Raw genomic sequence first — 17,995 nt, forward strand, 5'->3', positions numbered from 1 at the left:
AATGGAAACAGGTGTTACTTGCAATATAGAAGTGCAGCAGTATTTATATCATACTTAGATCATTCAAGTTCCCATTATAGACCACATTTTATTACATGTACATTTCATAAGGCCCATTGCCTCTATTGCTGCTGTCTCATGTTATGGTAATCCCTAAAAAAGCTGCCACTAAATTGAGGCCCTTTGTTTTACATGCTGCATGCTTGCAGCTGCTGCAAGCATTTGACAGGTTCAAAGCCCATATTTCCTAAGTTCCATCTTAGTTTGGGGCAAAATAACAGGTCTTCAGTGTGGTGCCCTGCAGACTGCACTCTGCAGCCTGCAGCTTTTTATTGCTACCTGCTTCCTGACTGTCCCCATGGCTCTTCCTTTGGCTCCTCTTTGCTTTCTACTGGTTCAGGCATTTTTTTCCAACCTCACAGCTTTTTTCTGGCCTACCACTCTTAATTGTGCTCTTTAAATCATTCTTTGGAGACATCTCTGCACTAAAAGTAGCTCCCAAGCTTATTCTGCAAGCCAGTTTTGAGGACTCTGTTGGGTGCATGTATCCCATTCGCCTCTTGGAAGACAGCAGTCAAGTCCCACTCTGCAGCTATAAGAAATAGAAAGAGCTGCAGCTGCTGTACATGTGAGATATAATTTTGGATTGTTTCAGAATGAGGTGGCCTCTCTAACCTTGGGCTTGCTCTCAGAAATGCCTGTGGTGTAACCACATGCACATGCAACAGTTTGTGTTTTGGATGTTAAAGGGCATAGTTCTCTGTGACAACACAACTGCTGTTGGCATAAATGGCAGGATTTCATAGCTGCACTCGTACATGGCCACTAAAGCTAATCAGCCACCAAGGCAAGGCAGGCACCTCTCCACAGGCTGGTCCTTGATCAAATAAATACTCTGAGCCCCTGAGACTGCACTTCTGGCATTGACCTGGCTGCCCTTACATACCCCTGCTTTTCATTCCTAAAATGCACAGGTGTTTCTTAAATGAGTCTTGTGTCTACTTCTGCCTGGCTTGGCTGTTTCACAGAAGTGCTTGAAGAAAACAAAATGCTAAAGGCTGGGAACGTTTTTGTAAGCTTGTGGTACATAGTTTTCCACAGGAGGCGGGATGCACCGTGCAGCCGGCTTGGATTCTGCTGCTGCTACTCTGTTGGGGCTGCTCCCCCATGACTGAGGGGTTCAAAGGGAGCCGGGCAGGAGCCCACAAAAGCAGGACTAGGGAGTGAAATGAAGCCACTTTCCGAAGTGTTCTTCCATGCGGAGGGGAAGGTGAGTGACGCTTGCCCGTGTGTCCAGAAGGTGGCAGCGGCAGCCCGAGCCTGCCGGCAACTCTGACTTGTCCCGCTTGGGAACACCCTCGCTAATCCGGGCTCTCAGCCTCCTTAAAGGCTCTCAGCCCTCTAAGCTTGTAACTAAGCCGTGCTCTCATTGCCTGGCTGCAGGCCTCTGAGCCCACGGGTGACAGGCTTGGGGGGTGACCAGCCATCGGTGTGACTGGCACCTTGGGACTTTGAATAAGCAGCTAAGTGCTGGCAGGAGCAGAAGCTCTAAGCTGCTGGATCTTTACCTCCTCATTACAAAATTAGTTTTAAAAAAAAGGCAGCCCTGCATGGTGTCTCCAGACAGGCTTTTCTCCACTTCAACAATAAAACTATGTCTTGCAACAGATGTGTTATTACTCATGCTGGCTAGCATTTCTCAGGTGTCACAACTCTAAATATTAGAAGAAGAGACGATTCTTTATTTTCTCTGTTTTGGCAAAATCTCTGTGAATGTGAAAGGTAGACCTGGAGCAGGGGTTTTGCTCTGTGATCTGACACTTTCAGCCAAGGTCTGAGGTGAGGAGACATCTTGGTGCTGGAGGGCTCTGAGCTCAGCATCCCTGGGCAGTGAAGCTGTTCTGCTACAAAGGAGAGTAGATAAAACTTTTGTTTCAAGCATGCTTGAGGAGTCAGACGAGTTAGGCTTTTCTGCAAGAATGATTCTGGCTATTATGTTTCCTTTCTTGAGATGAAAGATAGCTTTCTTAATTTAGACAATGGTGTTCCAGCTTCAGAAACCACAGGGTTCCGTGTGAAATTTTAGAGATATCCTGCTCTCCATCTTGGTTCCCATTTTCCCTTACTAGCATTATTGCTTTTGGTTATAAAATAAAAGAACCCAACATATTTTCTTCCCTCTTCCCTTCACCCTATCTCACCTCAGCAGGAGCCCAAAATCTCCTGTGCCTACCACTTGGAGCCAACTGCTGTGGTAGGAAGGAGAAGGCAGGCACCAAGCCAGCTACTGGTTGTGGTGCCTGTGCCAGCCCTCATCTTCCAGCCACTGCTCTCTGCTCCCTCCATGGCAGCAGTCCAGTTGTGAACATTTAGCAGGCAGGAGCAGATACTTGAGGGAAAGCAGTGGTCTGCCTACTGAACATGCTGGTCACTTTTGCAAAAAAACCAACAAAACAACACTCAAAATATCCCCAAACTTCCAAAGCTCTCTTCTGTGCTGGTTCTTAGGCACTATTCGTTTTCATCTAGTGGCATGAGATTGAAAAGCTGTCTGGAATAAACTCCTCATATCTGGGTACAGTGTGTTACTGTGTGCCTTCACTTTAACAGTGTCCTGAAAAGACCCTTTTTCTCTAGAGGTATAAACTGAGTAGCTAGAAGTACAGGTAATAGGGTCCATTTAAATTTTAAAAAGGTTTTACCACTAGAGAGGAAATGTGTAGGTTGAAAATAAGGAGCAGAGGAGAAATTATTTCAAGTTTCACAGCTGACATTGTGCTGGAACAGCTTGCTTTTTCCCAGGTGCTTATCTGCTATTGATGGCTTTTGGAATTCTGCATATGCAGGAAGGCAGAATATGCAGCTGGACAAGAGGGCTGCATACAGAGAGAACATTTCTGACCTTGCAACAGCTTCAGATGTTGCAGTTCCTTCTTATGTCTTCCCATGTTCTTTGTTTCTTATATAGTTTCCTTATTTAAGATAGTTTAGGGGTTGGGACTATATGTTTTTTCTTTTTTTTATTTATTTTGTTGGTTTACACCACTTCTGATAGATTCTTTATCACCTGCTCCCTTCAAGGCAAACTGCAGGGCTGCTTCCCTTGTGTAGCAGCTGTGCTGGAGGACTGCTGATGAGGAGCAAAATGGGAGCTACTGAGCAGTCATTTGAAGGCTGGCTATTAAAAAGAAAAAAGCTAGCTAATTAGAGCTTAAAGGAAGAGGCAAGCTTTGTGCAAAAACACCAGAAGGTAAGCCCTCCAAATCCCATACACTCCCTGTAAATAGCTATAATTAACCCCACAGTATTCAATTTATTAATTAAAATTTAATTAATATTTTCTGTCCTTGACAATCATTTTAGAGGCGGTCAGGAAAACATAGTGGCAGCTGGGTTCCCTTAGAGCAGCAGTGACATTCAAAAGGGCACAGCCACAGGAGACTCCTCTAAGTCATACCTGTGATAAAACAGAGTGAAAGTGGCCACTGGATTTCTGGGAAAGGGGGGGAGGATGGGAGACACTGCAAGTCCTGCTGTTCTCCTGCATGCTTCCAGACATCACCCTACAAATGCAGTACTCATCTTGATTATCTGAAGGTGTGAGAGAGCAGTGGAAAATGTGTGTCATCTTTCCTTACTGACCAACTTACACACCACCTGGGGGCTGCTCTACATCACTGTGTTTCACTTGGGTTTGGTGTTCTGCTTGGTGCTCTGTCTGGGAGAGTGAACTGCATGGACCCTGTCAAAGTACAACAGCTATTGCTTAAAAAGGCTGTGGCTGAACTTGGTGCTGTTCTTCTCCAGCAATGGGTTTCTGGGTCATTCATAGTATCCATGGTCAGTATGCCCAACACCTGTCAGTGTCAGAGCACTCCTCTGGAACAAATCCATTGGGATCCCCAGTGGGAAATGTGAGTGTTGTCAGCTGTGTAGAGCACTTCAAGGTTTGCTTCAAACAGATAGCATAGATGTGGAAGACACCAAATGTGTTTTCTTCAGCAAGGACAGTGCTTCAACATTATCCAAGGTCAGACAATAGTGTAATTCATGCCCTCACCCATCCTTTTCCTAGCGCACACAACAATTTTTTTTCTGACATTATAGTTTTTTGACACAGCACTGCTCTGATTGCCTGCAGCATACACCTGTTAGTACTCTTCACACTTTAAACTGAAAAAAACCACCAAGCCCATGAACAGAAAATGCTAACTGTTAACTACAAGGTCATGAGAGGAGATGTGAGCTGAGCACTGTGAAGTGTGGCTGCAGCCAGTCCACTCAGTAGGGACCAAACTCTGAACAGTGTGGTCATGAGCCATCCTGCAGAAACCGGCCTGTGGCTAAGGGTCTGCAGCACAGGCCTGGTGAGAATAGCCGTGAGGTGAAGGAGGTCTTTTGTTCCCCATTTGACAGAAGGGTGCATACTGAATGAGCAAGAGAATGTACTCAGAGCTTGTTGAAAGCAGATCTCCCAGGTCACGGGGGAAAATCTTCCAGTACAAAACTGTTAAGAGCAGCTGGGAGAGGAGGTGGGCAGCACTGACCATCATCATGAACACCACCTCTCCACTTCTCTGCATGAAACATGAGGGGTTAGGCAGATTTTTGGTGTATCTAGTGATTCAGGCCCTTGTGGTAGGGAAGTGGCATGACATGTTGTCGCAGACATCTTTTATGAAAAATCGTTTCTTTAGGATTTTTCCTCCTAAGAAGCTGAGAGGCCTCAGGAACAAAATGTAAATAATAGTTATCTGTTGCTGTGGAATGCAACAGGTGGATCTTTGATTGGCTCATGTTAGTTGTTTTTAATTAATGGCCAATCACAGTCGGCTAGCTCAGACTCCCTGTCCGAGACAGAAGCCTTTGTTATCATTCTTCCCTATTCTATTTTTAGCTAGCCTTCTGAAGAAATCTTTTCTTCTATTCTTTTAGTATAGTTTTAATGTAATATATATAATAAAATAATAAATCAAGCCTTCTGAGGCATAGAGTCAAATCCTTGTCTCTTCCCTCAACCTGAGACCCCTGTAAACACAATCACAACATCTCTCAATCCCAGGGAGGCAGGCACAAGCTGTGCAGTGCAACAAGGCCAGAAGTGCTTCTGAGAACACCCAGAAGCAGAACTGGAGTTTTCCAGGGAAAATGAGCTTTTGAAAGGATGATTATCACAATTTGTGATAATCATCCTTTGGCCTCCAGACTTTGGTGTGCAACTATAGGACCATCACAGAGCCTGCTTGTATGGTCTGTCCTATGGTCATGCAGGAAACCAGCCTCAGACCCATCAGGCTTTGAGTCACATCTCCCATCAGGTGTGTTTTCCCAGGTGTGGCAGTGTGGGGCTAGAATGAACAAGTTCTCTACCTTTGTGTGAAAAGAAGTGCCTCTGATGCCCTGCAGAGGTGCTCACACAGGGCTGTCCCCATTCTGCCAGCAACAAGGCCAGAAGGGTGGAGATGAAGATGCCATTGCTATTGCAGTGGTTCTGTTGGCATCAGGCTGGGACATCTGGTGTGGCAATGTTGAGTCACAGCAGCATTTAATCTTGTGTTGCCACACAGGATGAAGCAGGCCCAAGCCGTTGTTAGACTGTTGGTGATTCCAGGTAAATTTCAGCAGAACTGAGGGAGATGGAGATAGATGCTGAGAATCACTGCAGCCTTCAACCTGAAATGGAGGTCCAAAAGAGCACAGCAATTGCCCAATTGTGCAACTATTGCCTGACTTTGCATGCATCATTTAGTCTTTCTTTTCTCCCTGCTTTTCTTTCTTCCTCTCTCTCTTTTTCTCTCTTGTAAATAATTTTTACTGAATTTTTAGAAAAGTACTTCCTCTACCTCAAAAATTTGTCTGTTTCTTGACCTTTACCAAAGAGAACAGGGGGAAAGGACAAACCCCAAGCAACTCACTGCTAAGTTTTGAATTTGACGTGCAGAACAACAAGTTTGTCCAAAATGGGCTTTGCTTTACTGTTAGTCATTTGTACCAACCTGCAATTAAAAGGCTCAGCATTTGTTCTCATCGCTTTCTGAAATTACATTTTCCACTTCCTAGGCCCTGGCCTCAGGCAGTGGATTTTTGAAGCAATCATGCCTTGGTAATTAATGTTTAAAGATGAATGTTGCAACTTCTAAAACAGTGTTGCTGAGTAAACATACAGCAAAAAGAATATAAAAACTGCAAGCCTTTTATAGAAAGCTGCAGAGTTTGGAGGTGTTATCCTTAGAGCTCCCAGCTACAGTGCATTTGATTGCCCCTTCCTCCATTCTTTCAGGTGAGGGGACAGCTGTGCTTAAAAAAAAAGCAGAGCAAAATAAATATCACATCTAATCTGTCATTTCTTTGTGTTACTGACTCATCACCCCAGAAAGCTTGCTGGGAATGATTAACTCATACAGAGAGAGAGAGAGGAGACAAGTCTTTGGCATGGTCTGTAGCTATAACATGACCATTTTGGATTTTTGCAGTAGAGTGGGAGGACAAGGAATAAAATATGAAGGGAAGAAGACATAAAAATGGAAGAAGTTCCCTTCCTATGTCACATCCCTTGATTTGTCATGAGTCTGTCTTTTCTCTGTAGAAGCCATAGCTTCCAGTCTGTTACTAAGCCAGTTGGATTTACCTGTGACAGCAGCCCATCCTACACAGGGCTCCTGTATGTGACAGAAGTGCTCCTCAGTGCCATTTGCTGAATCTCATTGCAGCATTTTTGGTGCTGTAAAAACTGAGTTCCTCTATCACCTCTTTCTAACAGAAATCCTTAGCAACTGAAAAGCCAAGTTGGGAAAATCAGCAACTTCAGCATTTTGAGAAGGGGAAAGAGTAGTCTGGATTGAGATTGCCTCCCTACTGTAGGCATCTGATTTGGGCACTGCAATCCTGATTCAGACCTTTTGGAAGACACACCTCATGTCTAATGTTTCCCAATAGGTTGGCATGATGCAGCTGTCTCTTCACCTGAGACTCCTAAGACAGGAAAAGTGGGAAAGCACTTGTAGTCTCATGAGTGATTTTTGTAAAAAAGGGCATGGGGGTCCTGCTGTACCATGGGAGGGGTGCCGTTTTACATACACAAAAGTCTTTCCTCATCTAGCAAAGGCAATGACAAAATTCTGAACAGATCAACTGGAACAAGAACAGAATACTGCTTTGGGCTAGTTTTCCTTTTTTGGTTTGTTTTTTTTTTTTTTTTTCCTCTTCTTTTCTTTCTTGCAGAAAAGAGAATGAAATTCCCATACCAACATACAGCTGGGAGATTAGCTAACCAAGTTTGAAACAGGTTCTTTGGGCTTTGTTACTCTGATATTCTTTTTGCTCAGTAGAAACTAAAACCCAAAGAAGTCTTGGAAGAACTCCCTGTGTTTGATTCTGCATTTAATTGGAAAAATGGAACCTCACAAATAATCTTGCCTTTCTGGAAATGAAGTTCAGGCTCTAAAAGAGATTAGTAAAAGACTCATTCAGCACTAGTCATACTCATTTGGGTAACAGGCAAGTTCCTGCCTGTACTCACTTCTAGTATTCATAATGCATGTGTATTAGTGACTTCCTCAGCAGGAATTCCAGCAGAACAGTAAATGAAGGATTGTCTTCTGCTTTAATAATTTTCCTGTTCTTTTAGCATTTTTTATACACCATCATCAGTATGCTGATACATTAACTGCATACCAGTGCTTGGCTATTTTATTTTCCATTACTTTAGTTATCTGTCCAGACTCCTGATCCTTAAAGGATTAAGCTAAATTTTAGATGATTTTGCTGTTGAAGCACAGTGGTTTTGAATTGTTTTGTTTGTTTTTATGACCTCTTTAAAGGTTTTCCAGTAAAGATGAGGTCTTATTTGTACTAAATTTATGCTGGTTGTTCAAAATAGCTTGCTAGTGTTTTTTAATGTTGATTTTTCAGAGATCTCCTAAAAAACAAAAGTCCACAAAGCAATTCTGCAGGATACAGGGTGTTTCAGTTACTCTTCTTGTTAAACATGACACAGATAATTCAGATCCTTCAGCATTTTGCTAAAATGAAGCTAATGGAATGGAAAATGCTTTGGTATTAAAAACAGTGTGTCTTTCAAGAAATGTTTAATCCTAAACAGATCATTCAAATGGAGTGTAATAAAGACTATTGCAGCTGATGAAAAGATTTTGTTCAACTCAGTGGGTTCTCAAACAGGCAGAGATAATATGCTTGCCCTTGCTAACAGTGCTCACTTAGCTGTGTTTCCTTTCCTAGACTGGAAATTAGATTTCCTTCTCTATTGTTTATATAGAAAAACTCAAACTATTGAAGGAGATCATGTGGGAGCCACTGTTTTTAGAAGAAAGAACTGCATTTGGATAAAAGATACCTCCCAACTTCAAGCTCAGGCACTTAGCAGTAGCCAAAATAAGCATCCTTACCATGTTTCTGAGCTGGAGCTCTACACCAGGCTGTGTGTGTCCCCTGCACACAACACACCCCATGCTGCAAGGAGGGATTGTACAGGGGCCTGCATCAATAAACAGCGAGCAGCCAGCTCCTGTGCCAGCTCACACCTGTGTGTGCATGCATTCCCATAGGGAGCATGTGCATGGAGCCACCCATTTGTACACCTAAGGTTAGAAATGTCTAGCTTTTCTTTTTCCCTATGCTTCATTCCCATCTTATTCCAAATCTTGTCTCCAGACTTAACACACTTTGTTCTTACCTTGCCTGCTTTGAAGGCTTTGGACCTGAACTCCAGGCTCCCAGCACCTTCAGCTGTCTGCAGACCAAAATTCAATTGGTACATCTTTATGTAGGGGCATTTTGAAAGAACTCTGACTGTTGATTTCCAAGGCTGTTTCATAAGGATCAAGACTCAACAAGGAGTAAGCAGAGGCACAAGAACAAATTGATCAGAGGCACAGTCACCCAAGTATCAGGGACAAGGATGAAATTTTGGGATCTCACTTTTTACTTGCACCACAGCATAATTTGGTTTTGTCTCTTGCTTTGCCCTTATTTGCTGGTCCTTATTTCTACACCTTTAGAATTAAAATGGCCAAAGTAATTTATACTCCAAATTTATTTTCTTTTTCTGAAACTGGCAGTGAATGCTGTAGGTTTTTCTTAAAGGAACACTTTCTCTAAACCTTTCTTTAAAGGTGCCACGCAGAGAGAGCTTCTCTCCCGGAGTATGGGGCAGGGAGAAAAAAAAACTCTATTAGTGACCTTTTTGCTATGTGACCTTTCCTTAAAATGCCAGCAACTGAGCTTCTACAGAGAGAACAACAAATATTGAAAGAGGAATGTGAAGGACGTTATGAAACAAGAAAGTAAGAAAAGGGATCTGCTCAAACAAGTTTCTCAGGAAAGGTGATGTAATATGTACTGTAGAAAATCCTAGCAGTTGACATAACAAAGTTGCTTTCTAAATAGCTGTGGATGCCAGCAAGCTGGGAGAAACAAGAGTGTACAGCTGGGAATACAGCTGAGCAGACTGTTTTGTCCAAAAGAAATATAGTAGGTGTAAAACTTCTATTCAGAAGATGTCATTGAAGTTTAATTGAAAAGTGTCCTTTTAATTAAGGCTGAGTGACCACTGAATGAAAGCCTCATTTCTGCTGAGGCTGTTCTTGGTGGTACTCTGAGATTAACCTATGCAGGCTGGCAGTACTCAAGAGGCTGCTCTTGGGATGCCACAGTACACAGTGCTGTAGCAAGTGCTCAGTCCCATTCATAGACTTCTGCCAATGTTTATCAATCTTTTAACTGCTGTCTTGAGAATTGCCCAACTTCTTATTGACTGGCTTGCTCATATTCCAGCCTGGTTTCCTGCATAAATGGCTGTTCTCAACAGATGTGTTCTGCATGTATCCACATCTGTATACATAAAATTTGGGAACCTCCCTCTCTGTTACAACAGACCTGACAGAGACACACAGGGTCTTTGAGATAATGAAAACATAATAATTTTGTGGCAGCCTGTAGCTGGATATTGGAGAACATCTAGATCTTCTCTGCAGGGGAAATGCTGCAGGGAACTATGCTCTGTGTCAGCCTTGGAGACTCCAAAAGGCCCAGATCTGGAGTATATCAGGTGTTCTTATTCCACTTCTTACACAGCTTACAAATTTTAAGGTCTTGGTTGGAGACTGAAACCTTAAAAAGCACTGGTTCCTCTATTTTGTTCCTCCTGGTAATTATAGAGCAAAATATTGCATGTGCAAAGACTGTCATTAGGAGTGCCACTTTCAGGTAGGTTAGTTCATAAAAGTTGGATAAACTGCCAAACAAGAAATCCCAGCTCATGGACTGTTGTGGATTTATTCATCATTACAAACAGAGGAAGAACTGTATAGCAAGAATGTCTATTATGAAAACTACATTTAGTTATAGGGCTGACATACACAGTCTGTTACCTGCCTTTTACAAATACTGTTAGCACCATTCAGGCAGCCAGCAGGCATGGTTTCATGCAAAGGAGTGTGTGGTTATTTTCATAAGGTTTTTATGAATGCTTGGAGAAGGCTGCGGGAGATCCTTGATGTTTTTTATAGCACTGCTGTCATGTCAAAATATCATGTACCAGCTTCTCTCTTTACTATAAACTGGTTATAAGGAAAATTAAGGCAGTAGGACTGACAGTGCTAGATGTCTTGGAGTGGGAGGTTGAGTGACCATGTTGAATCCTTAGGAATGTTTGAATATTCTTCCCCTGTCTCTGATACATACCCACTCCTGCATTTTCTCTTTTGTTTTAGGTGGAGTCTGGATAAGAGCTGTCAGGAGGGCTTTCTGGCCAGTTTGAGGCTGAGTGATAGCAATCTCGAACCACAGATTTAGAGGAGTGGCACCAAAAGGCCTGTTGTTAACACTGAGTGCTTTGCAGGACAAGTAGCACTCCCTGCTTCCTCAGCTGCCTGAAAATCAAGCCGTAGATACTGACCTTCAACCAAAATAAGGTAAGTCAAGACTGCATCAAGCATGACTGAGTTTAAAATATGGTTATCAGCCTATCATACAACTGTTTGAAATTAAGCCAGGGGAAAAAATCACTAGAGCACAACGATGTGCAGAGGTCACTGATATTGCCAGATCTCTCCCTGTTGTGCTAAAACTGCAGTAAAATGATGTCTTCTTGTGCTGTGCTGAAGTTGGGCTGCATGTCAAGAGCTTCCTGAGTTACAGCAGTGCTGAGGCTGGCAAGCTGCAGTAGATCCACTGGAAAAGCCCTGCCCACTGCAAAAAGCAGACATGCTTCTTGGCCATGACAAAGGTTCTAGATTTCTTTGTGCAGCTCCAGTTTATTTCCTAAAATGCAAAGTGCAACAAACGTCTAAGCTGACCGGTTACTTAAGAGAATAAGTGGTTTTATTCAGTCTACCTTTTTTTTAAACTGAGGTAAAAAAATCCAAGGATCATACTTGTTACTGATCAAAGTAACAATCTCTATTCCTAAAGACACAGTCTGCAGAAAGGTTACTATATAGCTAAAGAGAGACCTTTCAAAAGTAACCTTTAAAAAAACCCCAAACCCATACCTTCAGCTGGGATACAGTATCCCTAAAGTATCTCCTAAGGTCACTGTATCACTAAGGATAAACCATTGAAAAGCCTCAATTTGGGTTGTTGCCCTCAATTTAACAGAAAGTTTCTCCCAGCTAAGACTTGATGGCAGCAGTGATGGGGTAGGAGGAGCAGAGAGCTGGCTGCTCTCATTTGGCACAGAGATGAAATCCAGGGTCCAGTTAGCCTTTAGGCCAACATTTGATAAAACTCTCATGCCACACTTTCATGTGAAGCTCTTTTCCATTCCCACAAAACCCATATACTACTCTTGTTTCCCTATAAAATTCCATTTGGAGCATTACAAGCTCATGTCAGATATGAAGCTATTTAAATCTTTCATGATTTCTTATGTTTATTCTTTTGACATTTGAGCACAGTTGATAAAAGTGTGAGAACAGTTGCTGCTTCTGTTTGAATTTCTTCACCTCTCCACTCTTCAACCAGATGACATTTTAAGCTTTAAATTGTATGGAAGGGAGCACATTAAACACCAGGTCTGAGAGAAATGGGAAACAACATCATGGGACTGCAGCTGTGGGTGCTGCAAACAGCCCAAATCTCCATACTAAAAATCAAACCCTTTTTTTGTGTAAAGTGTGAGCAATCCTTCAAAAAGCTACATGAGATCCATTTTCTGGGTGATGGAATGTATGCCTGCCTAGTTTGCTTCCTGTGAGTTTATTAACGCTTGCTGCATCTGTTACTGCTGGTTATTGAAGGAAGGACTTAACTCCCTCCCAGAACCCTGGGACTAATCAAAACATTGCCATTAACATTTAATGAGAAAGTTGTTGCTTTCACCAATAAACTGGTTTAGACTCTTAGTCCCCTAAAACACAAATGGCACATACTGCATCATAGTTAACAAGCAGATTCTGGGAAAAAAACACAGTCAGAGGAGTGCAGCTTGTTACATAAGCTCAAAATGACTGCCTGATTTCTTCTTACTTTCCCCAGCAGTACTGGAAATTATGTATGCTAACCAGTATTCATCTCTCAGCAAAGTATCCAGACCTTGTAGGGCCAGTTCTTTCTTCCAGTAAGACCTCTGCATCATAAAGCAGCTCAGACAAACATGCCCAGGGGAAAATCCCATGCTTATAGGAGCTTCCAAGCATTTTCAACAATTTGCTCCCCTAGCTGCCTGTCTTGGGTGGAGGAGAATGGCCTGTTAGAAAGGAATGGCCAACATAAATGGAAAAGAACAAGTAAGACACTTGAGGGTGTGTCTAATGGATCCAGATATCCAGGTCAGCAAAGGAAGTATTGTCCCTCATCTGTGCCACATTCAGGCAGAGGAGCCAAACTGGCAAACTGTAGGTCTGTCAGCCAATTCTGCCATTTTGGAGATGGGGTTGGGTTTACACTGAAGAGGCATCACATGAGGAGAGTAACATTTTGGATGCTGTGGGTCCTCATTACTAAATTAAAAATATTAGAGACAGTTACCACAAACAGTTTCACAATGCATTTACCAGGAGAACAGTAAGAGCAGTGAATAGTGCCTTTTATTGCAAATGCTTCATTTAACAAAGATTAAATATGCATCTGAACACTGTCACTTTGAGATACATTCCTAATCAGACTTTGCCCCTGCTTATAGTGGTATAAATAAAGAATTATTCTACTAAAGTCAGCAAAGTCATTATCTGGTTTTAAACTCAAAAGAGAGAAAATCTTGCTTTTTACTTCTACAGCAAATCCCATTCAATTCAGTATGAACATAACAGTATATTTAAGAAGACAGAGAACTGAAAAATCCATGTCCTTAATTCAGTAAAGGGTTATGGAGCTGAATTTCCATCTGAGCACTCTTGAATATTGAAACATCAAACCTCTTTTTCCTGTGGTGTAATCTAGTTTATTTTCCCCAGAAAATACATTTTCCTTTTTGTAAACAGAAACCACATGAAGCACATGATTATCTTCTGAGCAAAAATATCAAAAACCATAGTTTCCACATATTAAAAACCAAAAACCCACAAACTTCTGTTTTAAAGCTAAATGCAGGTTTTCAGTCTATCAACATTTTTATTCCATGCCAGTTTTTTGCATAGTGGAAAATACGCACCCTTAGGAGAATAACAACTATGATAAGTTGTTAAAAACCAAATTATCTAGGAAGGTAATTTTTCCCATTATGAAAGTGGCTTGTCAGATATTAGTGAAATGAATTAGTCACTTAGCACACCTTTCACAACCTCTAAAAATTAGATTATGGCCCATATGTTCCCATGAGTAACAGGAGCAGTTCTCCTCTTTGTATATACAATAGTGTCACTCCACAGTTTCTGATTATGTTTTATTCACATGGAAGCATAAATCAGTCCAAAGCCTAAAACTAACCAAACCAGTTCATATTTCTCACATGAGCTATTCTATTTGCCTGCCTTTCCAGATTAAACATTTCTTGTTGTGATATAAAAAGATTTCAGGTACGTGGTATTCAATGGAAAAAGGTGATAGCATGACATTTAGAAGATGTATGCATGAGTTAAAAAAGGAAAGTGGGAAAACAACAGGAAGAGAAAGGAACATTTGCTTATGACCATCTTAATAGAGGAAAGTAAATTGAGCAATACCTACCCAGTTTATCCCGTGATTTATCCCTCTGCTTTCTGGAATTATTCAGCATAGAGGAGTGCAAGCAGGATCCCATCAGTGTATGTTAATACGTGAAAAAGATGGAGCCAGGTTCTGTCCAGCAATGCCCAAGGATGGGACCAGAGGTGATGGGCACAAGCTGAAGCACAGGAGATGCAGTCTGAACATCAGGGAATGGTTTTTCACTAGGAGGTTGACAAGGAGCTGGCACAGGTTGCCCAGAGAGGCTGGGGAGTCTCCATCCTTGGAGATACTCAAAAGCTGTCTGGAAATCATTCTAGACAACCACCTGTAGGCAACCACGTTTGAGCAGGGATACTGGACAAAGTGACCTCCAGAGATCCCTTCTGACCTCAGCCCTGCTGGGACACATGGTGCTGCTATGGAAGCTCATTTTCTTGGTTGCCTCCCTTCAATTAGGAGCAGCAAATTTCAGAAATGTAAAGGGTGCTCCAGCAGCCAGGAGATCTGGAAGAGACCCCAATAACTACATAGAGTTTGCAGTGGGAAGGAGTGAAATGCTTGTAGGGTCAGGATAGGCAACTTTACATCTGGCAAATTCATAGAAACAAAGCAGGAGAGCAAGAATTGCATCTTACTTCCATTTCACCCTGAGAAAAATTCCCATCCTTTTTGTTTCAGAGAGGGAACTGTGATGTAACTAATAAGTATATAGCAAGTGTCACCTGATGACTACAGCTTTGTGCCAGGGGCTTTGGGAGCACAGGAGGAATGCTGAGAGCTGCTGTGAAAGGACTTGTCATGTACAAAAGCAAAGCAGAGAAACCTGGATGCCTGAATTTTATGGCATTTGATTTCAGTGCAGACAACTGAGACCTTGGTAGTTTCTGGGACTATAATCACATTTTCCAGACTGATTTGCCATATCATTCTCCTGCACAGGATGAAGCTAAGCACATCAAGGGGTGCTTGAGTCCAGGAGCTACATAGTGCCAGTTGCTGGTGCTGCAACACTTAGCTCTGGCCCTAGGCAAGAACTCCAGACTTTGAGGCTTCACTGTGTTCTCACTGTTCACACAGTAAAAAGGGTCACACACCTCCTCCCTCTCCTGTGACTAGCTTGTCCTCTTGAATGCCAGCTCTCCTACATGTTAAAAAATATCTGAACTGGACTTAATGCAGTGTAGGACAATGCCAGGTTAAACACTGGATCCTTTCCTTGGATCATCACCTTCCTGGTACAGCTTCCCATGAGCATGGCAAGACAAGGGAGCTATTTCTTTTTCTTCTTTAATGAACATTGCAAAAGGACAGCACTAGAGTGGCTGAAACTTTCAAAACCATGAACTTTGTAATGCTGAATTCAAGCAAAAATGCAGCACTTTCAAATCATAGCTGGCACATTAAGGTAACCCCGACAAGCAAGATACAGAGGTGCAAATGCAGCTTTAATGTAGAAATAGCAAGTTTCTGTCTGAAAATACAGCATCTTGCCAAGTTACAAGGAAGGCATTTTTTCATACCACTAACAGTAGACAACGCTGTTATCAAAGAGAGTGGTGCTGTTGGAAGTGGAGGAGGAGCTGTTTTTACATCTTTCTCTAGACTGTTTCTGCTTCTAATGAATACAAGTGCCTGCTGAAAAGCTCTGTACTAAAGTACCTGGGTTTCTTTAACAGGGAGCTCAGAGGAGCACTGCCAGGGTTAACATACTGTTTTTCCCAGGCATATACAAGTGTATGGCAGAAGACACTATGCAAATAGTGTTCACAGAGTTTATAATTTCCTGTTGGAACAGCAAAGAAAAGAAGGTCGTTGATTTAAACCAGAGAATACAAATTATTTCCTGCCCACAAAGCTGCCAAATGCTTGGAGTTATTGATTTTTTTTTTCCTCCCTGCTGCTAACCAAACACTTCTGGTCCTGTCGTGGGCATCATCAGCTTATTGACTAAGTAAACATAACCCATTAAGCTGAACATTTTAAAAATAATAGAAAATTATAGTGGCTTTAGTTGAAAAAAACCCAACAAAACAACAAACCCAAAAAAAAACCAGAAAGGAAAAGAAAGGAGAAACAGTTCCTGAAGTTAATTAACTTTTGTGTAGATTCAAGTTTCTGCAATATAGGTTTGCATCCAAATGAGAGAGGAAGGAATAAATTAAAAGAAGACTCAAAAGTCTTTTCCTAAAGAAGCCAAGAAGAGGAGGGTGCAGGGAAGCAGGTACTTCATATTTTAAGACTTCAAGTAAAAAAAAAAATTTACTGCAAAATTGGGATTGAAAGGATAAAACCATGTGGCAGTAGCATGGTGAAGGCATGTTTTTATTTATTTATTTACTTATTAGCAGCAGGAGGTCTGTGCTATGGTCTGAATTTTTTTTTCTAATTCAGAGCTGAGCACAGCTGATGCCTGGCCTTGGAACCTGTCAGTTTGAAGATAACATGTACAGTATTAATAAATGTAGAACAATACTTCCTGTCAAGTTGGTTACAAGGCAGTGGTTCACTGAAGGGGGCCTGACAATGTCAAAAAGCATTAGACCAGAGCCAGCAAATGTTTTATACTCTACAGCTGAACCCAAAAGAGGAACTGATGCCCTGAATCTGACTTTAGGGCATCTGTCTGCTCTGGAGAGTGTGTATTTGTCTGAAAAAGCAGGGAATGAGTTGCTTTTCCCTCCTGTTCCAGCCATCTGCCTACACAAGGGAGGCAAGAACCAAGACACAAGAGAACAAATCCTAGTGTGCTGTAGATGGACAGGGATACCTTACATACAAAATAGTCTTTATAAGTAGCACAGTACACTCAGGAGAGGTGTTTACAGGCAGGGAGACAGCTACCAGGCTGAGCCACTGCAGAGGGCTGCCTTTCCCCTGGGACTGGCTGTTGCAGGTGGCTTCCCTGGCCAAGAGCCTTGCAGTCCTTTGGTGTGAGAGTCAGCCGTGGGAGAAGAGCCAGTGGGAAGAGACACCAGGAGGGAAGTAAACAAGCAGATTACAAAGTGATGATAAATGAGGGTATTGGACTTCTACAGTGGCTTAGAGGAAGGTGTGACTGCTTCCTCCACCCCCTCACCTTCATGCCTGTTGACTGAATACTATTAAGGCAGGTAGTCACAGATTAATAATGACCTGTTAACAGCTTCTTTAATTTTCTAATAAGTGCCAACTGCAGCTGCTATAATTATTCTGCTGGTCCTACAACATGCCCTGTGCCAGACTGCAAAGTATTTTAATTTTTTTGTGTGGAACACACTGTCGTGCTCTTAACGTGTGTAGTGCACACGGGCAACTGCATGTCTAAGTAAAATTACATCTTAGGCTGTCAGAGCACTTTGCAGCCATTAAATATTGGTATCTTCCAGCAAAGTAGGTACCAGGAAGTGTTTAGTCACTTATTTCTGCATGTGTGAATTGAGACACCTAAACTTTATAGTTTTAGCCACAGTGATACAGTGAGTCAGTTCCTGAGCTGCTTGTGAAACCTGGGAGCTCTCTCTTCTGCTTTGTTTGTGCTGGTATCATACAAACTGCAAAAGTCATGGATAGGTTGGAGGTAACATTAAGCAGGGGATTTTTCTGTGTAAGCAGAGGTCCCTAGGAGTAATGTTGTACAAAAGTGGTATCCATCATTATTGCTATTCCCACCACCACAGAGCTGAGTAGCATGTGATGGGAAAATAAAACATAAACAAACAGAAATGGATCACAGCCCACCTATGTGTCTCATATATGCCACAAGTGTCAAATTTCATTGTATTGAGCCCTTGGTAATCTAGTGTTGAATCAACAAACCCCACAACAGGTATTTGAAGATTAACCTTTCCTGAGGAAATAGTGTATGTTGCTTGCAGCCCTGTTTGAAAACTACTAGTGAGGATATGTCTTG

At 42.1% G+C, this 17,995-nt stretch overlaps 1 protein-coding gene across 4 annotated transcripts in view; it reads left to right on the forward strand.

Annotated features, from left to right (window-relative positions):
- The window catches only part of LOC132079306 (cytochrome c oxidase assembly factor 1 homolog), a 52,375-nt gene that overhangs the window by 17,503 nt on the left and 16,877 nt on the right, over window positions 1–17,995 (forward strand). For 2 of the 4 annotated variants that reach the window (XM_059481803.1, XM_059481829.1), the window contains one exon: window positions 10,731–10,931. The gene's annotated coding sequence lies outside the window, so the exon portion shown is untranslated. Of the gene's footprint in view, window positions 1–1,065; window positions 1,271–3,081; window positions 3,251–10,730; window positions 10,932–17,995 lie in introns of those variants that run through there. The other 2 variants (XM_059481811.1, XM_059481819.1) reach the window with 2 other exon arrangements.

The sequence above is a fragment of the Ammospiza nelsoni genome, chromosome 1, assembly GCF_027579445.1.
Source record: "Ammospiza nelsoni isolate bAmmNel1 chromosome 1, bAmmNel1.pri, whole genome shotgun sequence".
In the NCBI taxonomy this organism is placed as follows: Eukaryota; Metazoa; Chordata; class Aves; order Passeriformes; family Passerellidae; genus Ammospiza; species Ammospiza nelsoni.